Source organism: Diceros bicornis, chromosome 17 (genome assembly GCF_020826845.1).
Source record: "Diceros bicornis minor isolate mBicDic1 chromosome 17, mDicBic1.mat.cur, whole genome shotgun sequence".
Classification (NCBI taxonomy): Eukaryota; Metazoa; Chordata; class Mammalia; order Perissodactyla; family Rhinocerotidae; genus Diceros; species Diceros bicornis.
Genome location: NC_080756.1, coordinates 21664663 through 21691727, shown reverse-complemented (window position 1 = coordinate 21691727; position 27065 = coordinate 21664663).

Sequence of the window (27065 nt, the reverse complement as noted above, 5' to 3'; positions counted from 1 at the left end):
TACCACTTAAAAGAGGAATCTAAAATAATCCAACTCATAGAAACACAGAAGAATGGTGGTTGCCAGAGAGTTGGGGGGAAAGGGGGAAACAGGAAGGTATTAGTCAAAGGTACAAGGTTTCAGTTACAAGATGAATACGTCCTAGGGATCTACTGTATAGCATAGAGCCTATAGTTAACAATACTGTATTATATACATAAAAACTTGCTAAGAGGGTAGATCTTATGTTAAGTGTTCTCATCACACATACAAAATAATAATAAAGAGGGCATGAGGAAAATTTTGGAGACGTTTACTGCACAGATTGTGGTCATGGTTTCAAGGGTATACAACTCATCAAGTTGTATGCATTAAATGTGTACCGCTTTTTGTATGTCAATCATACTTCAATAAAGTGGTTTTAAAAAAAAGAAAGCAAACAGCTGACTCACTATCCGATGCACTCCTTTTACAGCCCACCCTAAGTTTTTTCTTTTCAATGACTATCCCCATGAATCTTGTCTTCCTGGTTACTTGTCATTTAGTTGACCTTTTCCTGTCCCTCTCCATACATTTCCCTCATCCCCAGGGAATTCTGGAATCCTGATAGGCCCCAAGATGATTGCCATATCATAGCTGGGGATAAAATTACCTGAAATAAAATCAAATAAGTCTAATGCTCATTTTGTAAATTAAGAATTAAAAAAGAAGGATCTGTTGTCATATTTTGATAAAATGTTAAATACTTCTTCCAATCTTTCCTTCTGCAGTTCCCCTTTCCATCTTCACTAAAATAGAGACTTCTTTCATGTGAATGTTACCATGACGCCAGGTGTAGGGGAGAGGAGATGGATTTGAAAGAAAGAACAAAGAAAAGGTACTGCTTCTTAATACTTAAGATCATGAAAATATAATTGCACTTTGTGGGGGAAAGGGCCAGTATTCACAGTGGGACCGTGGCATCACCAAGAGAAGCACTAAATAAAGGACCTGGATAACTTGGAGTCTGTTCATTAAAGTCATCTTAGCAAAGTATATTTTTCCACTCACAATTTTGCAAAAACTTTCAGCAGGCCTATTCTTGTCATATTTTGTCATTTTTCTTGCCCACTCCATCTTAATATTGTAACCCTTATATTTCTCTAAATAACTTGCATATTGTCTTTGAATTGAAATGAACTATTAGGAAGCTGCATGTCAACAGCTGTACCATGTAGTGATTAGGAGCACAGGCTCTGAAGTGGACCACTGGGTTTGAATCCCAGCTCTGCCACTTAATTGCTGTATGGCAAGTAACTAAACCTCTCCATGCTTCGATTTATCTGTAAAGTGGAAGGCATAATCAAACCTTCTGCATATGGTTATTCTGAGGATTAAATGAGATAACACATGCTAGTACCTATCATATAGTAAGCACTTAATAAATATTATTTATTGACTTATCCTATGACATTATTCCTCTAACTATACTGAAATTGTTTGTTGGATAGTTGGTTTTACCAGATGTACATTTCCAACCAGAAATTTAGTCCTGGCTAATAGTTGGAGCAGCATTTCCTAAACTCTTGCATAATAATGTTAATAGCGGCCTCATGAGAAAAGGATTAGAATATAAAATAAGTTTGGAAAGTGCTGCATTCTATATCCTTTTCTGGGAGACCCATAATGCACAATAGCATATTAAATATTTGAGATGTTTTACAGCAAAGAAAACTAACTTAGGTTAACCCAAGGTTTGCCAAACTTATTGGATCCCAAACCTTTTTTTCTTCTTTAATGGACACTTTGGTTAACTTAAATCACAAAGGAATGGGTTGGAAGGAAACTGAGTATGTAACAGAGTCACAGGAAAATCTAAACAACCAAGCCTCAGATGGGCAGGAGTCTGAGGAGTTCCAAGGTCTCAGTATAGGAACGAGTAGACTGATCCTTTATGGTGCTGCTGTAGATTTGATCCAGCTCCAACCACCTGTGTCACTCTCTCTAGATTCAAATTCCTGGGAGAGAGGTCTTATTGATCTGGCATGGGTCTCAGGTCCACTTTATTGGCCTGGAGGTGGGAGAAATGATGAAGGAGGATATGAGGGTCCAACCAGGACCATAAAGGAAAGAGATGGATAATTTTCAAAAGTAAAAGTGGGGTGATGTTTCTAAAAGAAGGAATAAGGAAAGCTAAGCAGACAAAAATAACAGGTGTCCCACTAAGACATACATTAGTACCAGAACACAGTTTGGGAAATACCATTCCAGAGTTTTAGAAGTAGAGTCCACTTGCTTCATTTTAGAGATGAGGACTCTAAATACCAGAAAGTCCATGTGACCCAGGAAGGTCATGCAGATGGTGAGAATCAGAGTCAGAGCCGAAAATAAGTCTCAGTCCACTGCTTTTTTTAAATATATGCTTTTTCTTTCTTTTTTTTCTTTTTTTTGCTGAGGAGGATTGGCTTTGAGCTAACATCTGTGCCAGTCTTCCTCTATTTTGTACGTGGGTCGCTGCCACAGCATGGCTGATGAGTGGTGTACGTCCACACCCGGGATCTGAACCCACCAAACAGGCCGCTGAAGCAGTGCATGCTGAACTTAACCACGAGGCCATGGGGCCTACAGAACAAAGTGAGAAACAGGATCAGCCTCTTCTAGGAGCATCTTTAGGGAAAGGCTGATATTTTGGAATTGATACATGAAATGAAGGCAATGAACAGCTTCCAATCCAGGTAGTATGGAGATAGCTTTAGAATCTATCTCCCTTTAGCTTTGAATCAAAATAAAGAGAGATATTCTGACCTTCCTCCACACTGTTGGATTCATTCTTGAGGGAAATTGCTTCTGTGGAGATAAACAGACCTCTCTATAGGAATAACCCTGGACCCTTAGTTCTTCAACCATAGATGAAGACTTGAAGTCTTTCACTCACTTGTCACTAAGTCTGAAAGAGAAACATCAAATATATTGTGCCATCTGGAGGTATTAGTGTTAAAAAAAACTACACATCCATTGTTTTAGGCTGATCGAATCACTTAATTACTTGTGCAATATAGCAATTTTTGAAGCTGGGTATAGTGGAATATCTTGAAGAGAAAGAGTCTTCCTGAATTAAGATGATTAACTTCATAAAGGGTGATTTTTTGCGGGGGGGAAGGCATTGTTATACAAGAAGGATGGCAAAACTTTGTCTTCATCACATTTCATGACCACATTCATGAAGTTCTTGTGAAGGCACTAGCTAGAGTTCAAGTCTGGTGGCTCAGAACTGATACTGATATTTAACAGATGGTAGGGAAGTATAATAACCAAAAGGCTACTATGCACAACTCACAAGTCTGTGTCTTTCTTTGGGAGATGGTAAACATAATTCTAATATAGTCATATTTAAGATTTTTTCCTTTTTTTGATTAGCACTTTTTTTGTGTCTTGTTTAAGAAAATTTCTCTTATCCTGACATCATGGAAATATTCTCCTATATTATCTTTTAGAGACTTATTCTTTTGTTTACCAATTAGATCTATAATTTAAACGTAAATCGTTTTTGTCTTCTACATATATCAAGTAGGAGTCAGATGTCACTTTTTTCTTTCTATATGAATAACTAGTTGTCTAGGCACCATTAATTGAAAAAATATCCTTTCTCCACCGCTTTGCACTGCCGCCTTTGTTATAAATCTTGTGTCAATAAATGCATGGATTTTATACATGTACAATCATGTTGTCTATTAGTAAAGACAGTTTTAATTCTTTCTTTTCACTCTTTATGCCTTCAACTTCTTTTATCTTGCCTTATTGCACTGGCTAGAAACTCAGTGTAATAATGAATAAAAACATTAAGAGTGGAAATAGTTGTTTTATTCTCCATCTGAGGGAAAAATGTTCAATATTTTGTCTTAAATGTGATATGAACCACATGTTTTTTTTTTTTTTTGCAGATTCCCTTTTTTAGATTGAGGGAGACTACCTTTATCTAGCATTCCAAATTTATTTTCTCAAGGTTTTCAATGTACCTCTAAAGATCTAAAAAATTTCCTGTGTTTGAATGGTTATCATTCCTTTTTGTATGTTCATCCTTTCTCTTTTTTCTTAGGTTAGCTAGTAGTTTATCTATTTTGTTTCAAAGAACCAGGATTTTCATTTATTAAGTAGACATATCCTTTTCTTTACTTCATTAATTTTTGCTTTTATATTTAATTTTTCTTCCTTATGCTTTGTTTTCTTTTACTTTGTTGTTATAGCTTTTTAAATTAGGAATTTAATTGACTTATTTTCATTTTTATTGATGTAAGTGTTTAAAGCCGTGAAGGTTTCTTCGATCACTCCTTTAAATGTACTTCATAAGTTCTCAAATGTAGTGTCTTCATTGTAATTACTTTCAGAAATTATGTCATTTTGATTGTATGTCCCTTGTCACCCAGGAGTTGTTTAATATAAGGTTTTAAAATTTTCTTGTGGAAAGATTCTATTAAACATTTGTTATTTATTTCTAGTTTTATTGTACTGAGACCAGAGAGTGATTTTTATAATATTTCTACTTTATAGAACTTAAATAATACTTTCTTTGTGATCTAATAGATGATCAATTTCTGTGAATTTCCCTGTGTACTTGAGAAGAAGGTGGATTCTCTACTATTAGAATGTATTTCAATGTATATTCATATAATTTACTTCACTGATTACATTGGGTAGGTCTTCTACATCCTTACTTATATTTTGTCCACTTGAGAGGAGTGCTAAAATCTTCTATTATTGTATTTCTATCTATAGTTCCTGTAGTTTTTGCTTTATAAGTGTTGTTGCTATGTTATTTGTTCCATAGGTATTTATAACTGTTATATTTATACATAAATTGTGGCTTTGGTATTAAAAAACATCTTTCTTTGTTATATTTAATGCTTTCTAGCTTTAATTATACTTTGTTATCAGGAACACAACACTTCTTCTTTTTTCCACTTTCTTGGTATATATTTTCCCATTCCTTTATTTTTAGCCTTTCTGAAACATTTTATTTTAGGTATGTATCTGATATACAGCATAGAATTAGGTCTTTTTTTGTTATTTTAAAATATTTTTCTTTTAATAGATAATTTAAGCCTATTCACATATAGGCTGGTAATTAAGTTATGTGTCATTTACAAACATGTTTCTTTTGCTATGTAATGTGTTTTTTTGCTCTTTTATTTGAAAAAATCTTATTTAACCATTATTATATAGTTTTTCAGTTTTTAATGTCATTAGTTGACTCTCAACTATTATCTGTGCAATTATTAATGAGCCTATTCTACTCCCTTTTTTCCTTCTTTCATATCCTTTCATTTTTTTAGCATTATTCTTCTACCTTTGTCCCTTTCCTTGTTTTATCCTTAGTTTCACAATTACATATATTAAATGCTCACTATCAATTATTTTGCTGAGGTCTTACCATTCATCCCTGGTTGGATAAATCTCATTTTCTAGTAGATTTCTCACAAAGTACTGGTGTACAGGACCCCCTGAAATTTTCCATGTTCAAATTTTTTTTATAACATGGATATTTGAAACACAACTTGGTTGGATATAAATATTGGCTCATATTTTCTTTTTTGGGTTTCTTGAAAATGCTGCTCCATTTTTGCCTTGCTTTGTATGTTACTCTTGAGAAGTCTGTGCCAGTCTAATTCTCTTGCCTTTTCAGGTTATTTGGTCTTCTGTTCCTCTCAAGACCCTAAGTATTCTTTATTGATCTTTAAAGTTTGCACTAGTTAACCATTTTGGTCACTTTTATTTTTAGGTACCCTTATGTTCTTTTATCAGGTAAATTCAAGTTTTTAAAAATATTTTTAGGACGTTTTCTTGGAGTATAGTTTTAAATGTGTTCTATTTTATTGTCTTGTTTTTCTTTCTTTCAGAGAGTCCAATTACATGCGCATTGAATCTTCTTTGCCTTTCACTTCAATCATTTTATAACTCTTTTTACTTTGTCCTTTAACTCATTTTTATTCTCTTGGCTGTTTTCTTGCCTTGTCCCTTATTTTTTGAGGAAGGGGAATCTCAGTTAAAGTTCAGTTATAATTGTTCAGATTTCAAAAGGTATACAAAACTTGGGTTTACCTCATTGTACAGGGTCTGCTAGACATGGGCTGTGTTTTAGCATCACTTAGTTGATCAAATTAGGTTTAGCAGCAGTGGCGAAGAGGAACAATTAAGGGTCAAGAATCTTACTAGGGGCAGTGGAAACACTTCAGCATCTTTAGCACTTTTGTAAACCTAATGGAAAAGATAGAGTTGTAAGAATAAGTCCCCTCTTACATATGACTTAATTTTCAGATATTTCGTGCAATAATTATCCATTTATTGAAATTTAAATGTATGGTGTCATCACCAATATGTAGATGTAGATCATCTCATTTAATCTTCAAAGTATTTTGTGATATTTCTTATCTCTTATTTTATAAATATGAAATGGTTGGCTAAGAGGGCACAGTTTAAAACCAAAGTCTTAGGCCAAAGCATTTCCTCCTGGCATTTTACCCAAACTGCTTCTAAATGTATTGAAACAAATAAAGGCAATTTTAAACATGCTTAGAAATGCTTTATGACCAAAGGCAGGAATTACATAAAACAATTTTATTTTATTAATTTAATTATTGTTTGTCTACACTTCTCCTAATGATCCATAGTAGTTTTATTAATAATTTTATTGAGATCTGATTGATATACACAAAAGCTATACAGATTTAATGTATACATCTTGATGAGTTCGAAAATAGGTATGTGAAACTGGCACCATATACAATGCCCTAAACTTAACCATCAATTCCAAAAGTTTCTTCCCTCCCTCCACCTTGCCTCTTATTAAATTTTTATTAGAATCTATTATACCTAAGATATCTTATAACTTTTTTCTTCTATTTGAGATGATTTTGCCTTTTTCTTCCACTCTTTTCCTGAGTTCAATCAATTCTAGTTTCATTTCTCCCCATTTTTTTTGGTCCATTTCTAAAGTTTTAGAATTTCTGATTCAAGTTGGTTTTTAACATCCAAAAACGCTTATTTGAGGGTATTTAATTCAGTTTGAAGTATTATGTTACAGTTTCCTTCTGCTTTTTGTTTGTTTGAAGGGGAGGGTTTTCAAAGCTAAAATGTTTTGATTCTTATTTTATTTTTTCTTCCTATAGTAGCCATGTCTATATTTAGGCTCTTTTATCTATTCATTTTGTAGATTTCAGGTGGTTTACAAGATTCCTAGTCCAAGAACACCTCCTTCTGTCAGTGGACTAAAGTATAGTTTTTTTTTAATGATAGTTTTTAGTTTTCGGTGGTCATAATAGGAGAGATTGAGGTGTTTTAGTCTTCTGATTATTTTGGTTTTTCATTTTTTTTGTTTTATAGGACTCTAAATTTTCCCCTTTTGCTTGTTTTTACTTTTACTCATCTTTACAAAAGGTATTTTCTTCCCCAGAAGCAATGACTTTCAAAGACTGGCACTTCCAATTGCAAACATTTTTGAGTCCCTTCCCTGTAGTCAGTGTTCTGATATACTAGAATTTTTTTTTTTTTTTACAACATAATTAGTTTATGTTTACTACAATACTTCTCACTATGGTGATGTTACTCAGCTAATCAATATAAAGAGTTTTTATTTAAACGTTAAATCTCTTCTCTCTCTGAAGTCTATATAAAGTTTTTTATATTAAATCTTTTCTCCATTTCAGTATTAGATGGAATATTTTTTATAAACTTTTTTCCCCAAAGAAATAAAAGCTTCAATTTTTAACTGACTACATTTGATATCCAAGCACAATATTAACATAGGAGACAACAAAACAAAAATCTAATAAAAATATGGAAAAAAGACTCCTCAACAATTTAGGAGGCAGTGAACAGTGGCAATATCCTAGGATTCTGGGCAACAGTTTCCTTCTTACTATTTCATATGTTTCAGGAATTCTGAAACTATGAAATATTACTTATGCAAATTTCAGCCACCTTACTTCTTTGACTGCCTTTCTAACCAGAATATACAAATTATAGGCTGCATTTTTCAATGAATTGTTTGTTGTGAAAAAAACATTTTTTCCCATTTAACGTATATCAATTTGTTCCATTAGTAGGGAAATATCTAAAAATGTGCAACTACCCTATTTACTGTTTCTTGGGAAGTTTCAGATACACCAAAACAAAAACTTAATCTCAATAGCACAAAGGTTTTCAGGGTGAGATTTGATTCAGGAGGCCCTTCAAAGTCACATCTGTCTGTTTCTCTTTTATGCATATACACTCAAACAAGTACAAATGTCTATAAAGCTGAGAACCATATCAAACAAAAGAGTGGTTGCATCTCTGGCTTCTGCTACTTCGACAACAGGCAGCACCAAAAACAGTGACATAAGGATTAATAGCAATTTGGTCAAAACTGAGGTCATGATGTTGGGATCCTGAGGTGGCAAGATCTTGAGGGCTTAAGATTCCAGAGAAACAGGAGATTAGATAGATAGATAGATAGATAGATAGATAGATAGATAGATAGATAGATAGATAGATAGATAGATACAAAATTCTATCTGGCTTGAAATATTCCATTACTGGAGTTCCAGACACTGAGGCTAACAGGTTCCATTTGACTCTGCTTTCCAGGAAGCAGCCATTATAGGAATTGCGAAGAACAGAGTCTCCAAACTATATTTCCTACAATCCCAGAACTCCTTTTCAGTCTTGTCTAATGTTGGGTGGATTTTCTTTTTGTGGAAGTGATTCTAGGTAAATCTTGGGCACTCCACTCATTTCCCTCTCCTTTCTTCCACATAGTTTTTCTGGATGGCCTTTACTCTCCACAAAGCTTGCCAAGGAAGCATGAGAGAGAGAGATCTGTTTGGATGTGGTGTTTATTTTCCTACTTATAGTGTTTTGAAGTTTGTAGCACTCTCTGTCTTTCAATTATGCTGAGCATGTGTTTTATGCAGTTTTATTTCTTCTTTTTGACCTATATTGCTTTTGGAGCATTTGTGGAGAGATTCAGTTTTAGGTACCAATCATTATCCTTGACTAGCCAGAATGCAGCCATTTTGGTTCTATTTTTGCTACTGAAAAGCCTTACTTTGGTCTAATATCTTTTCTTTGTCAATAATCGGTGTTTTCTCTCTGGCTACTCTTATGACCTTCTCTTTGTATTTGGTATTTTGAAATTTCACTACTTTGGTTATTTTTATTTATCCTGTTTGAGATTTGTTGTCCCTTCTAAATTTAACGATAAAATTTTTTCATTAAGTTGGAAAAAATCACTTGGCTGTTATCTTTTGAATATTGTTTCTTCTTCATTCTTTCTGGTCATTACCATATGTTAGTTTTTCTCATTGTATCTGCCACATCTCTTAACTCTTTTATTTTAGTTTATCTCACTGTCTCTTTGAGCTGTGTTCTAGGCAATTCTTTAGCTCCATCTTATAAGTTTTCCAGTTGTTTTTTCTATTATGTGTAATGCACTGTGGAAATGTCTGTTTTTAATTTCCAAAAATATTTTGCAACATAATGTAAGTACTATTTGTTTCTTTCAATATATCTGCCATCATTGATAGTATCGTGTTCCTTCCCATGTTTTGAACTTGATTTTATTTCTTTGAACATCTTAAACATACTTATCTTATATTATTAGCCAACAATTCCATTATCTGAAGATACTAAGGTGTCTAGTTTGATATTTCTTGTTCTAACTTGCTCAAAGTGGTTGCTTTGTAATTTTGGATCATCAGCTCATGTTTAGCTGGCCTTCACATATGGAAATCCTGTGCAGTCTATTTTGTGAGAGGATTTATGTTTGCTTCTATCAAGTGCTCCAGACAGATACCACCTCAGACTATCTTATCATAATTATTTGGCTTAGCATAATTATTTGGCTTAGAATTATTATTCTGGGACCATGCATGATGCATAAATCTTGAGTGACACTTTGTGGTTATCAATTTTCAAAGGAGATTTTTTTCCCCCAGAACCCAAGCTAACATAGACAAATATCCATGTTGTTTTCCTCTGCCAGTGAGAAGATTTTTTCCTTGTCCATTCTTTTATTGAATGTGTAGGCCTTTGAGCGTACAAGCTTTAGTCATGATCTCATTTCCAACTTCCTACGTCATGTGGGTTCAAGGGTTGACTCTTGTTCTAGTATAGTTATCTGAAGCCTCTTATTTATGGAGATCTGCAAACATTCCCTGGAAAACATGGTGTTAGTACCTGATTGTTATTCTGATTTTCAGCTTTTTCTTTAATTTGCCCACTGAGGAGTTTCCTTATTTTCTTGAAAGCTCAGCAAGCATTTTATAGGATTTAAAAAATATTTTGTACAGCATTGCATGGGTTTTATAGTTGTGTGTGTCGGGGGGGATGGAAAGGTGATTCAGAAATGGAAATCCTTCCCCAAATCTTTTTATTTATTGGGATATAATTTATATTCAGTAAAATTTACCCTTTTTAGTGTACAGTTCTATGATATTTGACAAATATATAGTCATGTAACCATGACTGCAATCAAGACACATATCCCAAAGTTCCATCATCCATCATCACAAAAAATTTCCTCATGCCCCTATGTAGTCAATTTAGTCAACTTTTCCATCTACTCCTAAGTATTAGTAGTCACTGGACTGTTTTTTGTGCCTACAGTTTTGCCATCTCCAGAATGTCATATAAATTGAATCATACAGTATGTAGTCTTTTGAGTTTGCCTTCTTTTATTTAGCATAATGCATTTGAGATTCATTCATGTTGCAGTGTATATCAATAGTTTATTTGTTTTTACTTTTGAGTAGTATATCATTGTATAATTGTATCAGTTTGTTTATTCATTCACCATTTGAAGGTATTCTTTCACCACTCAAAACGTCAGTTGGTGATTATGAATAATGTCAATTTTTGGTGATTATGGATAAAGCTGCTATAAATATCTGCATACAGGTTTTTGTGTGAACATTAAGTTTTCATTGGCCCTGAGTAGAAACATAAAAGTAAGATTTCTAGGTTGTATGGTAAATATTTAAATTTATGAGACATTGACAAATTGTGTTACAAAAGGTTGTACCATTTTACATTCCCATGAGCACTGTATAAGTTCCACTTGCATCATTTCTTTGTCAGCACTCGGTATCGTCAGGTTTTAATTTTATTCTACAATTCTAATAAATTTGTAATGTCGTTGAATTGTGATTTTGACTTGTATTTCCATAATGACTAATGATGATGAATATTTTTCTTGTGCTTACATCTTCTTTGGCAAAATATTTGTCAACTATTTTGGCCATTTAAAAAAATCAGGTTTTTTGTTTTCTCATTATTTAGTTTTGAGAATTACTAATATATTTTAAATACAAGTCATTTATCAGAGACATGCTTTGCAAATATTTTCTCCCAATCTTTGCTTGTTTTTTCATTCCCTTAATAGTGACTTTCAAAGAGAAGTAGTTTTAAATTTTGACGAAGTCCAATTTATCAATTTTTTTCTTTTATGGATCGTGTTTTTGGTGTCATATTTAAGAAAACTGTGCCAAAGCCAAGTTCACAAGGAAGTTTTCTAGAAGTTTTATTGTTTTACATGACAAATTCAGGTCTATGATCCATTTTGAGTTAATTTTTTTCATATGGTACATGGTATGAGTTGAAGTCTATTATTTGGCATGTGTACGTTCTGTTTTCCCAGCAACATTTCTTGAAAAGATCATCCTTTCTTTATTGAATTAACTTTGCACCTTGTTGAAAATAAATTGGACATATAAATGAGGATCTATTTCAAGAATCTATTCTGTTCCACAGATTTATATGTCTATAGTTTTGCCAATACCATGCAGCGTTTGATACTGTAGCTTTATAACAAATCTTGAAATCAAGTAATGTGAGTCCTCCAACTTTGTTGTTGTTCTTTTTAATTAATTAATAGACTTTCTAAGACCAGATTAGGCTTACAGAAAAATGCGCAGAAAATATAAAGCATTCCTATACACCCTCCAATTCTCCTCCCCCAGTTTCTCTATTATGAACATCTTGCATTAGTGTGGCACATTTGTTACAATTGATGTGCCAATATCAATATATTATTATTAACTAAAATCCTTTGTTTACATTAGGGTTCATTCTTTGTGTTGCACATTCTAAGGGTCTTGACAAATATATAATGACATATATCCACCATTACAGCATCATACAGAATAGCTTCACTGCCCCTAAAAAAGCCCTCTGCTCCACTTATTCATCCCTCTCTCTCTCCCCCTGAACTCTTGGCAACTGATTTTTCAAATTGTCTCCAGTTTTGCCTTTTCCTTATCATATAGTTGGAATCATACAGTATGTAGCCTTCTCAGATTGGCTTCTTAGTAATATGCATTTAAGAATCCTCCATGTCTTTTTGTGGCTTGATAGCTCATTTCTTTTCATCATTGAGCAATATTCCATTGTATGGATGTACCACAGTTTGTTTATCCATTCACCTGCTGAAGGACATCTTTCTTGCTCCAAGTTTTGGCAATTATGAATAAAGCTGCTATAAACATTTTTGTACAGCTTTGATCTCATTGTGTAAATACCAAGGAGTGCAATTACTGGATCATATGGAAAAAGTATGTTTAGTTTTGTTAGAAATTGCCAAACTGTCTTCTGAAGTGGCAATACCATTTTGGATTCCCACCAGCAATGAATGAGAGTTCCTGTTCCTCCATATACTCACCAGTACTTGATATTGTCAGTGTTTCGGATTTTAGACATTCTAATGAGTGTGTAGTGGTATCTCACTGTTGTTTTAATTTGTAGTTCCCTAATGAAATATGATATTGAGAATCTTTTCATATGCTTATTTTCCAGCTGTATATCTTCTTTGGTGAGGTGTCGGTTCAGATCTTTTGCCCATTTTTTAATCAGGTTGTTTGTTTTCTTATAGTTGAGTTTTAAGAGTTCTTTGTATATTTTAGACACTAGTCCTTATCAGATATGTCTTTTGCAAACACTTTCTCCCAGTCTGTGGCTTGTTTCATTCCCTGGCCATTTTATTTTGCATAGCAGAAGTTTTTAATTATTTTTTTTCCATCTGCATGAGAATTTTTTTTTGAGGCCATATTGGCTTATAACATTGTGTAACTTTTAGGTATACATTATTATATTTCAGTTTCATATATTTTTATTATATTTCAATTTATATTTATTCAGTATAGACTGCATTGTGTTCATCACTAATAGTCTAGTTTTTATTCATCAGCATACATGTGTGCCCCTTTATTCCTTTCGTCCTTCCCCCATCTCCTCCTCCTCTGGTAACCACTAATTTGTTCTCCTTATCTATGTGTTTATTTATCTTCCACATATGAGTGATCATATCGTATCTGCCTTTCTCTGACTTATTTTGCCTAATATAATACCCTCAAGGTCCATCCATGTTGTTGCAAATGGCATGATTTTGTCTTTTTTATGGCTGAGTAGTATTCCATTATGTGTGTTTTGTGTGTGTGTGTGTGTGTGTGTATATATACGTATATATATACGTATATATATATATATATACGTATATATATATATATGTACACGCACACCACATCTTCTTTATCCATTCACCCGTTGATGGGCACTTGGGTTGCTTCCACATCTTGGCTATTGTGAATAATGCTGTGATGAACATAGGGATGTATTAATCTCTTTGAGTTGTTGATTTCATGTTCTTTGGATAAATACCCAGTAGTAGGACAGCTGTATCGTATGGAATTTCTATTTTTAATTTTTTGAGAAATTTCCATACTGTTTTCCATAGTGGCTGCACCTGTTTGCTTTCCCACCAGCAGTGTATGAGGGTTCCCTTTTCTCCACATCCTCTCCAACATTTGTTATCTTGTCTTGTTAATTATAGCTATTCTGATGGGTGTGAGGTGATAGCTCATTGTAGTTTTGATTTGCATTTCCCTAATAATTAGTAATGTTGAATATCTTTTCATATGCCTGTTGGCCATTTGTATATCTTCTTTGGACAAATGTCTATCCATATCCTCTGCCCATTTTTTGATCAAGTTGTTCATTTTTTTGTTGTTGAGTTGTGAATTCTTTATATATTTTGGAAATTAATCCTTTGTCAGATATATGATTTGCAAATATTTTCTCCCAGTTGATGGGTTGTCTTTTCATTTTGTTTGTGGTTTCCTTTGCTGTGTGGAAGCTTTTTAGTCTGATGTAGTCCCATTTGTTTATTTTTCTGTTTCGTTTCCCTTTCCTGAGTAGACATGGTATTCAAAAAGATACTGCAAGACTAATGTCCAAGAGTGTACTGCCTATATTTTCTTCTAAGAGTTTTATGGCTTCAAGTCTTACATTCAAGTCTTTAATCCATTTTGAGTTAATTTTTGTGTATGGTGTAACATAATGGTCTACTTTCATTCTTTTGCATGTGACTGTCCAGTTTTCCCAACACCACTTATTTAAGAGACTTTCTCCATTGTATGTTCTTGGCTCCTTTGTCAAAGATTAGCTGTACATATACGTGTGGTTTTATTTCTGGGGTCTCAATTCTGTTCCACTGATCTGTGTGTCTGTTTTTCTGCCAGTACGATGCTGTTTTGATTACTATAACTTCATAGTATAATTTGAATTCAAGCAGTGTGATACCTCCAACTTTGTTCTTTTTTCTCAGGATTGTTTTGGCCATTCAGGGTCTTTTGTTTTTCCATATAAATTTTAGGATTCTTTGTTCTATTTCTATGAAGAATGTCATTAGTATTCTGATTGGGATTGCACTGGATCTGTAAATTGCTTTAGGTAAAACATACATTTTAACTATGTTTATTCTTCCAATCCATGAGCGTGGAATATCTTTCCATTTCTTTATGTCTTCTTCTATTTTTTTCAAGAATGTCTTATGGTTTTCAGTGTAGAGGTCTTTCCCCTCCTTGGTTAAATTTACTCCCAGGTATTTTATTCATTTGTTGCAATTGTAAATGAGATTGTATTCTTGACTTCTCTTTCTGCTAGGTTGTTATTAGTGTATAGAAATGCAACTGATTTTTGTATGTTGATTTTGTGCCCTCCAACTTTACTGTATTTGTTAATTATTTCTAATAGCTTTTTGGTGGATTCTTTAGGATTTTCTATATATAGCATCATGTCATCCATAAATAGTGACAGTTTTACTTCTTCCTTTCCAATTGGGACCCCTTTTATTTTATTTTCTTGCCTAATTGTTCTGGCTAAAACTTTTACTACTATGTTGAATAACAGTGGACAGAGTGGGCATCCTTGTCTTGTTACTGTTCTCTGAGGAATGGCTTTCAGTTTTTCATCATTGAGTATGATGCTGGCTGTGGGTTTGTCATATATGGTCTTTATTATGTTGAGGTACTTTCCTTTTATACTCATTTTATTGAGAGTTTTTTTTTTATCATAAATGGATGTTAGATCTTGTCACATGCTTTCTCTGCATCTATTGAAATGATCATGTTTTTATTCATTTTCTTAATATGGTGTATCACACTGATTGATTTGTGTATGTTGAACCATCCCTGCATCCCTGGAATAAATCCCACTTGATCATGGTGTATGATCCTTTTAATGCATTGTTGCATTCAATTTGCTCATATTTTGTTGAGGATTTTTGCTATGTTGATCAGTGATATTGGCCTGTAATTTTCTTTTTCTATGTTGTCCTTGTCTGGTTTTGGTATCAGAGTAATGTTGGCCTTGTAAAATGAGTTAGGAAGCTTCCTCTCCTCTTCAATTTTTTTGAAGAGTTTGAGAAGGATAGGTATTAAGTCTTCTTTGAATCTTTGGTAGAATTCACCAAGGAAGCTGTCTAGTCCTGGACTTTTGTTTTTTGGGAGGTTTTGTTACTGTTTCAATCCCTTTGCTTGTGATTGGTCTATTTGAGTTCTCTATTTCTTCTTGATTCAGTTTTGGGAAGTTGTACGATTCTAAGAGTTTATCCATTTCTTCTGGGTTATCCAGTTTGTTGGTGCATAGCTTTTCATAGTATTCTCTTATAATCCTTTGTATTTCTGTGGTGTCCATTGTAATTTATCCTCTTTCATTTCTGATTTTATTTATTTCAGTCTTCTCTCTTTTTTGCTTAGTGAGTCTGACTAAGCGTTTGTCAATTTTGTTTATCTTCACAAAGAACCAGCTCTTAGTTTCATTGATCCTTTGTATTGTTTTTTTAGTCTCTATTTCATTTATTTCTGCTCTGATTTTTATTTTTTCCTTCACTCCACTGACTTCGGGCTTTGTTTTGTCTTCTTTTTCTAGTTCTTTTAGGTATAGGGTAAGCTTGTTTATTTGAAGTTTTTCTTGTTTGTTGAGGTAGGTCTGTATTGCTACAAATTGCCCTCTTAGTACTGCTTTTGCTGCATCCCATAAGAGTTGGTATATTGTGTATTCATTTTCATTTGTCTCTAGGTATTTTTTGGTTTCTCCTTTGACTTCTTCATTGATCCAATAGTTGTTCAGTACCATGTTGTTTAGTTTCCACATATTCATGACTTTTTCAGTTTTTTCTTATAGTTGATTGCTAGTTTCATACCATTGTGGTTGGAAAAGATGCTTGATATGATCTCAATATTCTTAAATTTATTGAGACTTGCTTTGTTTTACAGTGTATCATCTATCTTTGAGAATGTTCCATGTGCACTTGAGAAGAATGTCTATTCTTCCATTTTTGGATAGAATGTTCTATACATATCTATTAAGCATATCTAGTCTAGTGTTTCACTTAAGGCCACTGTTTCCTTGTTGACTTTCTGACTGGATAGCCTATGCATTGATGTAAGTGGAGTGTTGAGGTCCCCTACTATTATTGTGTTGCTGTCAATTTCTCCCTTTAGGTCTCTTAATAGCTGCTTTATATACTTTGGTGCTCCTGTGTTAGGTGCATAGATATTAATAAGTGTTATGTCTTCTTGGTGGAATGTCCATTTTATCATTATATAATGCCCATTTTTGTGTCTTATTATCTTTTTTATCTTGAAGTCTGCTTTGTCTGATGTAAGTACAGCTACACCTGCTTTCTTTTGCTTGCCATTTTCTTGGAGTATCATCTTCCACCCCTTCACTCTGAGCCTATGTTAGTCTTTAGAGCTGAGATGTGTTTCCTGCAGGCAGCATATTGTTGGGTCTTGTTTTTCAATCCATCCAGCCATTCTGTGCTTTTTGATTGGTGAATTCAATCCATTTATATTTAGAGTGATTACTGATATATGAGGGCTTAATACTACCATTTTATCTTTCATTTTCTGGTTGTTCTATATTTCCATTGTTTCTTTCCCCTGGTATTTCTGACTGCCATTTGAGTTTAGTGGTTTTCTGTGATGTTTTTCTCCATTTGCTCTTTATTTATGATTTGTGATTCTGCTCAGATTTTTTTTGTTTTGTGGTTACCATGAAGTTTGTATAAAAGATCACATAGATGAGACAGCACATTTTCTGATAGCCTCTTATCTCCATTAGCCTATGCAGGTTCCATCCTTTTTTTTTTTTTTTTTGTGAGGAAGATCAGCCCTGAGCTAACATCCGATGCCAATCCTCCTCTTTTTTGCCGAGAAAGATTGGCCCTGGGCTAATATCTGTGCCCCTCTTCCTCTGGTTTATATGGGACGCTGCCAAAGCATGGCTTGACAAGCAGTGCGTCAGTGAGCACCTGGAATCTGAACCTGCGAACCCTCGGGCCACTGCAGCAAAGCACACGCACTTAACTGCTACACCATCAGGCCGGCCCCCATCCTTTTCCTCTTCCCCTTCTATGTTTTCATTGTCATAAATTATTCTTTCTTGTGTTGTGAGTTTGTGACCAAATTGATGTGGTTATAGTTATTTTTGATGCCTTCTTTCCCTTTATCCTTCATGCTATAATTAAGTGTTTACTAACCCATTCTGATAGAGAGTTGCAGTTTTCTGATTCTGTCTATTTATCTCCTTTTTCAAAGCTTTGTAAACCTTTGTGTTTTTTTGTTTTAGGTATGAGACCTCCTTTTGATATTTCTTGTAAGGCAGAACTAGTAGTGATAAACTCCCTCAGCTTTTGCTTCTCTGGGAAAACTTTTATTTCTCTGTCATATCTGAAGGATAATTTGGCTGGATAGAGTATTCTTAGCTGATAGTTTTTGTCTTTCAGTATTTTGAATAAATCATTCCACTGTCTTCTAGGATGTAGGGTTTCTGCTGAGAAATCTGCTGAAAGCCTGATGGGAGTTCCTTTGTAGGTTATTTTCTTCTCTCTAGTTGCCCTTAATATTCTTTGTCATTGACTTTTTTGTGTGTGTGTGAGGAAGATTGGCCCTGAGCTAACATCTGTTGCCAATCTTCCTCTTTTTGCTTGAGGAAGATTGTCCCTGAGCTAACATCTGTGCCAATCTTCCTCCATTTTGTATATGGTATGCCACCACTACATGGCTTGATGAGCAGCGTGTAGGTCTGCACCCAGGATCTGAGCCCACGAAACACGGGCCACTGAAGCAGAGCATGTGCACTTAACCACTACGGCACTGGGCTGGTCCTTGTCATTTACTTTTGATACTTAACATTATATGCCTTGGAGAAGGTCTTTTTGCATTGAGGTAATTAGGAATTTCATTATCTTCATGTATTGTATGTCCAGTTTCTTCCTCAGATTTGGGAAATTCTCAGCGAATATTTCTTTGAATAAGCTCTCTGCTCCTTTCTCCCTTTTTTCTCCTGGGATACCTATTATCCTTATGTTACTTTTCCTAATTGCGTCAGATATTTCTCATAGAATTTCTTCATTTTATTAAAATCTTAGTGCTTTCTCCTTCTCCACCTGAATCACTTATAGATTTCTATCTTTGAGTTCACTAATTCTCTCTTCCACATGGTCTGCTCTATTTTTAATGCTTTCTACGTTATTTTTTTATCTCATTAATTGTATTCTTCATCTCCGGTATTTCTGTTTGGTTTTTTTTTAGTTTCAATCTCTTTAGTGAAGTACTACTCTTCATTAATTTTATTCTGGAGCTCACTGAACTGTCTTTCTGAGTTTTCTTGTAATGTGAGCTTCTTCATGACAGCTATTTTGAATTCTCTGTCAGTTAAATTGTAATCTTCTGTGACTTCAGAGAGCATTGTTTCTGGAGCATTGTAATTTTCTTTCTGTTCTGTTGTGTTACTGTAGTTCTTCATGGTATTTGTGAATTGATCCTCTGCCGGCATATTTGTGGTAGTAACCACCTTTCTTATTTGGGTACAGCTTTGGTTATTTTGGTTCTGAGCTGCTTCTGGTTGTATTTGTGAGCCTGCATTTTCCACCCTGCACTGCCTCCGCTAGAGGCATCATCAGTGCCCTCCTTGTGCTGCTTGTGCCTCTGAGGTTGCTGGTGCCTTGCTGCTTATGATGTTGCTGCAGTCTCAGGTGTTGCCACTGGGGTCACCAGGCTGCAAGTACTTCTGCTGCTTCCAGTGCCCCCTGGGTCTTCTGTTCCCCCACTGGCTCTCTACAGGTTCTTTACGGGCTTTCCACGGGCTCGGGCGCTGCTGCCCTGTGCACCATAGGTGCTGCTGCTCTTGGGTTATCTGGGGGTGTTGGCAGCACTGCTGCCAGGGGCGCTGGGTTCATGAGTATTGTTGTTGCTGCCGGGAGCCTGGGTTCCTGTATGCAGCCCCCACTGCTGGTACCGCTGGTGCTGCCACTGAGGGCTGGGTCACAGGTTCTGCTGTGGTTCCTGAAGCCTCATGTCGCAGATGCCACCTGCCACTGCTGGGGGTTGGGCAGGGGCTAAGCCACAACTGTTGTTGCTGGTCCTGCAGCCTCTGATCACTGGTGTGCACCCATGTGCTTTCTGAGACCTCAGGTCAGGGCACCCTGTTCCTGCTGGGGAAACTTGAGTTCTGGATGCTGTCCCCACTGTTGAAAATATGGCACCACTGCCAGAGGAGGAGGAGGGGGCTGGGTTGCCAACACCACTCTGTGTCCTGAATCCTCAGGACATGTGCAGCACCTGCCACTGCTGGTGGGGGCAGAGTCTAAGCTGTGAGTGAGTGTCACTGTGCTGGCGTGCTTTGAAACTTCAGGTCAGGGCAGCCCACCTCCACACAGGAAATTCACATTTTGAATGCTTTCCCCACAGCTGGAAAGACTGGTGCCACTGCAGGGGGAAGGGAAGGGGCCTGGATCACCAGCTCTGCTCTGTGTCCTGAATCTTCAGGATGCGTGTGCCACCTGCCACCACTCAGGGGTGCAGGGGCTAAGCCGTGAGTGCTGTGTTTGTCCCTGCAGCCTGTGGTCGCTGGGGTGCACGCCCCTGGGAGGATACGCATGTTTTGAATTGCTACCGCAGGGGGAGGGGGAGGGGACTGCTCCCCTAGTTCCACTGCCTCTTGGAGGTCCAGTCCACCCACCTTCAGATGTATAGATGCATGAATCTGTCAGGAGTTCTGGTGTGCTGTGCAGGAAGTCCTTTGTTGGTCAGCGGATGTCTGACTGGTTGTAACTTAGAGGGGAGAGGCATAGGGAACAACTCACTCCACCACGATGCTGACGTCACTTCCCCAGCCTTCTCACTTTTATTCTTACCCTCTTCCTATCGATTTTCCTCACTGCAGCAAGATTGATCTTAAAATGTAAATCAGTTTACATTGTTGATTCATTTAAAAAAATGACTTTCTATTGCAATTAGAATAAAATTTAAACTCCTAATAATAGCATTTAAGGCCATGTATTATCTTCCTTCTGCCTATCTCTCCAATCTCATCTTATTCTGGTTTCTTCTTTATTCACTATATTCCAGCCACATGAGTTTTATTTCAGAAACTTAAACTTTCCAAGCTCTTTCCTATTTCATCGCCTTTGCATATGCTGTTGCCTTTTCCCTAGTTTTTGCCATGACTAGCTCATTCTCATCTTAAGTCTCAGCTTATGTATCATTTTCTCAGATAGGCATACGCTGAACCTCCTTTCTAAAACTGGTCTTCCTCCTCTTCTCTACCTAGCTTTTTGTTTGATTTTCTCACAACTCTTATTTGTCTGTTTACTTATCTCCTCAACTAGAGTATAAGCACCATGAAGGCAAGAGCCATTTCTGTGTTTTTCACTGTTCTAGCCCCACACCTGGCCTTGACCCTTAACCTGTACTTTGTAGGTTAAAAAAAATGCTGAATGAGTGAGTGAATGAATGAATAAATGAGATAATGAAGGTCTGATCCAGGGCAGTGACCATGGGAAAAGAAAGGAGAGAACATTTCAAATTTTTAAGACCCAGGTTAAACGCCCAGTGCTCTCTGAGGTGTCTCCTTATCTCTCCAGTCAGAAATTGAGTATAATATCCCATGGCTGAACATCCTCTGATTTCTGTTTATGCCTCATTTGTGGTACTTATCATGCCCTAACTCTTGTAGCAAGCATTTTGAATGACTTCTCTTTCCTGCCATATTTTTACCTATCTTAAGGCAAAGACTATATTGTATTCACTTGTCTCCCATAATACGCAGTGCCCTGCTTGGCACACAGTGGACTGCATATATGTTTTGAATGAAAGAATGAGGGAATGATCTGAACTCACTCAGTTCTAGAGTGAGGGGATGGTGTCTTTATAGATTGGGTACCTGGATAACTTCCCTGTGACTCAGCCTCTTGGGGAGAGGCTCATCTGCTTGAAAGTTTTCCAATCTCATTACAAAGGTTCTCTCTCTGGGGCATGAGCTTGCCATACTTTACTTTCTGAAGGAGACCAAAGAAAGATACAAATAATGAATTGATCTTTTCCCAGATTTAATAATCTTAAGTAAAAGACTGATATTCCCCAATGAATTATAATACAGAGCATTTCTGAGCACATCCCAGCTAGGCCAATAGAAATGACTTTGAACTTCCAAACTTTTCTACCTGGGGATGCCTGGTAGTAAGTGTTGCGCACACTCTGAGGAGGCACTTGGGTCCCAGACAGTCTCTGCCCGGGCTGAGCTCCTCATCCTCCCTCCTTCTCTGGTGTCTGTGGGCATAGGTTTAAGATGAAGAGAAGGCAGTTGAGTGGAGATCCTCAGGGCCTCATTAGCATTTGCTATTTAGAGATTCCTAAAGGTTCCAAGTGTGGAAATCCCCACAGGCAGCTTCACTTCAGATCAATTAAGGACAGCCTGAGTTTTGCTTTTACTCTAAAGGGGTCTCAGGAGGTTAGTTACAAGGATCCCTATAGGAACTCCCTGGGTGACAGCCCAAAGAGGATCAAGAGCAGCTGGGACTTATTAAAAGAGTGAGCAAAGGGCACATGTCCAGATGTCCCTGCAGATCTTCTTCTGAGCATCCTGAGTAACCTGGCAACTCCAGGGCCTGCTCTCCCTGCTATGTAACTTACGGACTGTCCCTGGAAGGCCCTCTCTCCACTCCCACCCTAAATCTTTCCTTTGCAGTCATGTCTGGATTAGTTGGAAGAAGCTGGTCTCTGATTTTCAAAAAACTCCGTTAACATATACTTCTCTAATCTATCCCAATCACCAATAGCCTGATTAAATTCCCTTCCGGAAACAAGAGTTTGTTTCACTGTACCCTGCATCACAGATTGTTTCCAATAACAAAAAAATGAAACCAATCAAATTATTCAACAATAGATAAACTGTTAAATAAAATATAGAATGCCTATGTAATGGCATTTATGCAGCCATCAAAATATTTATGATGAGTTTACTCCATAAATACCTTTTTACCTATAATTTTACTCCATAAATACCTACTTACCTATAATTTTAAGTGAAAAATCAGAATGAAGAATCTCATATATCATATGAAAAAGCTATGTTAAATCACGTTTAGGCAAGGGATAAATGGAAACATACCAAAATGATAACTATGGAAGTATTATGGATAATACTTCCTAATTGTTATTTTTTTTTTTTTTTTTGTGAGGAGATCAGCCCTGTGCTAACACCCGCCAATCCTCCTCTTTTTTTGCTGAGGAAGACGGCCCTGGGTTAACATCTGTGCCCATCTTCCTCCACTTTATATGGGATGCCGCCACAGCATGGCTTGCCAAGCAGTGCGTCGGTGCGCGCCCGGGATCCGAACCAGCGAACCCCGGGCCGCCGCAGCGGAGCGCGCGCACTTAACCGCTTGTGCCACCGGGCCGGCCCCCTAATTGTTATTTTTTTCTTTAGACTTTTCTATAGTTTCAATAGCATAATCAGGAAAAACATATTAAAATAGTAATGGAGCTATTTAGCACAGAGTTATGATTTCCTAACGTAATACCAAATAAAAATGACTGATCAATGCATTCGTTTCCTAGGCTGCCATAACAAATTGCCACAAACTGGGCAGTTTAAAACAACAGAAATTTATTCTCTCACAGTTCTGGAGGCTAGAATCAAGGTGTCAGCAGGGTTGGTTCCTTCTGGAGGCGTTGAAGGAGAATCTGTTCCATGCTTTTCTCCTTCTGGTGGTTGCTGGCAATCCTTGGCATTCCTTGGCTTGTAGAAACATTACTTCATTATCACACAGCCTTCTCCCTGTGTGTCTGTGTCTAAATTTCCTTCTTTTTATGAGGACACCAGTTATTGGATAAGAGCCCACCTGAATCCAGCATGAACTTTATCTTAACTTGATTACATCTGCAAAGACCCTATTTATTTCCAAATAAGGTCGCATTCACAGAGAGGTTGCTGGGAAGATAAACACCCAGACCTCACTCTCTGTTCTACCTCTCATCTGTAGCCAGTGCTCACCTTAGTAGCACCCAAATGGAATCCAGAGAGCAAGGGATCCTGTGATGGAAACCATACAGATCATCCCCTGGGAGCACTGAGCAGTGTGAAGAATGGATTTGTAAGGGCAAAAGGAAGCTATCCAGCACACTGGATGTTTATTTAGTGTCATGGATGTTTGTGTGTTTGGATTCAGGCCTCAGTTCCTCCCTAGTAGTTAGTGAGAGGCTGCCCTCAGTTCCTTGTCACATGGGCCTTCCCACTTTGCTTCATCAAAGCAAGCAGACAAGAAGAGCTAGAAAGAGAAAATCCTAGCCAAATGGAAGTCAGAGTCTCTTATAACCTAATCATGGAAGTGACATCTCATCATTTTTCCTGTATTGTATTCATTAGGAGCAAGTTAGTAGGTCCAGTCCACACTCAAGGAGAAAGAATTAAATAAGAATGTGAAGGACACGGCCCCCTTCATTGTCTCTAATAGAGCCCTAATTTTGTTCTCTCTCTTCCTAGTGACCAAATTCTCCAGGGGTAGCCAGGTTCCTTGCACCTCCGTGGGGTCAATCTAAATCAGCATGAACCAATTGTGGGGATCCTATTTCCCTTGCCAATGGTTACTTTAAGTTTAAGAGTATGATAAAATTCTAGTAAAAAATATGTGTGGTTAATCTCCTGGGAGGCTTCTGGGAAGATTATCCTCACTCTTAAAAGGGACACAAACATAGGGACATTTCCTGCTCCTCTGAATGTAGTTTTTTGTGTTTGCTATCTGGAACCATGTCAGCCATCTTGGAAGCATGTGGGCATTCAGACTAAGAAGGCAAACCAGCACCAAGTGAGGATGGCAAAGTAGAAGGATTTAGAAAACATGTGGGCTTCTGATGAGGTTATTGAGTTGCTGAATTACCCAACCCTGGATCATCCATCTCTGTAGTCTTTGTTATGTGATTTAACAATGTATTCATTGTTTTGTCATTTTGGTTGGATTTATATTACATGCAACTGAAATCATCCCAAATCTCTTGTGAAGATGAAATCCATCAAAGTATATAAAGTGAACAACACCTGACACATTACAAGTCATACAATAACTATATTAGGTAGGGACAGATATCTCCATATTATAGATATGGAAATTGAGGTTTAGTCACACTACTAGTAAATAGCAGAGCCAGGATTTGAAGCCAGACATTCTAGCTCCAGAGCCCATGCTTTTAACCACGATTCCATGTACAGCCTCCACGGATGGGTCATAATTTATTGAACTATTTTACTATTGTTGGATAATTAGGTTTCTAAACTCTCACTGTTACAAGTAAATAAACATCTTCTATACATTTCCTTGACACAGTTGAACAACAATTTATGTATGACAAATTCCTAAAAGTGGAAGAGGGTCTGTTTTGGAAGACCAATATTAGACAAGGCTCAAGTCTAGTACTATCCCACAATATTTACCACAGACTCCCCCACATGAGGTCTGCCCACAATTGTGGTAGTATCCCACTTAGAAATTCCTCTCTTTTTCTTTCCTTAGCTGGATGTTCTCCTCAAATACTAGAAAGACAAATAGCATTAGAAATATAAAAATACACAAAGATAAGTAAACTTGAGATTTAATACTTGAGGAACATGGTAATACTTCCTGACTCCTGTGCTGTTTGACAGAGAAACCAAATCTCTCTTTATAACCCAAGTAATTGTTATGTAAGTGATGGAAAGGGGTCCAGTTAAAATGAAAAGAGTAGGCAACAAGCAAAAGAGGGGGAAGCCACATGGGAGTGATCACAGAGGGAGACTTCCTATTGGCGGAGACTTCCTATTGGCAGAGACTTCCCTTTAATGATATATCACTGTTCAATTATTTGTAGTAAATTCATGTAGTTCTTTTTCTACTCATGTAGTTCTTTTTCTACTTTTTTACTCTGATTTATACCAAATTAAGGTCAACTCTTGCTTCGTGGAACAAAGCCAGCCCAAATCATTATCCAGTGAAATGATATTCCAACAAGTCTCTTGCATGAGACTCGATTAGTTCTACTTTAGAGAGAAATTTTGCTCCTCCTCTCTTCCTGAAAGAAAGTCATACCCAAGTCCTCACACATTGTCATATTTGTGGTCTCCTTCCTTTATCCATTCATCAGGGGCAGTGAAGAGGGACTTCTAGACCACTGTATTCTCTAGAACTTTAAACATTTGGCATTCAGCCTTATATTTATTAAGCATCTATTATACTTCAGACACTCTTTTAGATGCAGGAGATGCAGCAATGAAGAAAACAGACAAGTCCCTTGCTCTAATGGACTGTAGACACTAGAGGAAGGGGATGTCACTTAAAAAATCAATAAGTAAACAAGATATTATTCAGATAATAATAAATGCTATACTACTTTAGATTGAATGGTCAGGGAATGACCCAGGCAAGAATAATGTGAAGAAGCAAATATGAAGATTTAGGAACAAAGGGTTCCAGGAAGAAAGAACAGAAACTGCCCAAGTGCTAAGGTCCGAACAAGTTTGGTGAGTTCAAGGAACAGAACGACTAGTGTCTTTCTAGGAGCGGGGAGAGCAAAGTGAAGAGAAGTGGCAGAGGTGGCCAGAGGACAGTTCACGTAGGGTGTGTAGGTCAGGGAAGGAGTTGGAATTTCATTTTCCTTGTGTAAGGAACAGAATTCTCTAGAGTAAGATTCATAAGAACTTCATCAGAGAGGAAGGCAAATGAAGAAAAAATGCAACAGCTGGCAGAGTTATTTCCTTTTTGGTTGAACATTTATTTTTGCTTTCAAGTTAGCTTATTATATTTTGTATCAATTATGAAATCACCTGCTGAGAAAGAAGAAAACAAGAATTAAAAAATACATAAAAAATAAGGATTTCTGGCCATGGCAGACTTCATTGACAGCTAAACATTAATATTTCAATTAATAAGAATTTTTTCAACAACTACATTTCTTCTTACAAGCAGAATCTACTTAGGTAACTACTAAAATATATTCATGAAGAACATATTCTTAAATAAAATCATAAGAATTCTTCATATCCTAGAATATATTCTCATTACTTTTTGATTTTTATGATCTTTAATCTCCTCCTCCACCTGCCCCTCAGTATCTAGCTGTAGTAGCAAGATATGGGGTAAGGAAAATGGAACATTATTTAAAATGCTGTTAGACAACAAATGATTTTTAAAAAGCTTTAAATACTACTAAATAGTTAAAGAGGTAAATTTGTCTAAATGATTATTTGGTGAATTGACAATTTGGTAAACTGGCCATTTACTTTTGTTGATCTCGCATTCCACAAATCGTTAGTTAATTAATCGAGAGCCAATTAGAAAGGTCAAAGTTCATGGGAGCCAGAAGATTGTAGTTTGAACACAAACATCTAATTTTGCTCTCTTCTAAACTCCACTAAAACTATAGCAAAGGGATTCTTTAAAAAGACACAAACCTACAGAGTAAATGAAAGACAAAACATCAGCA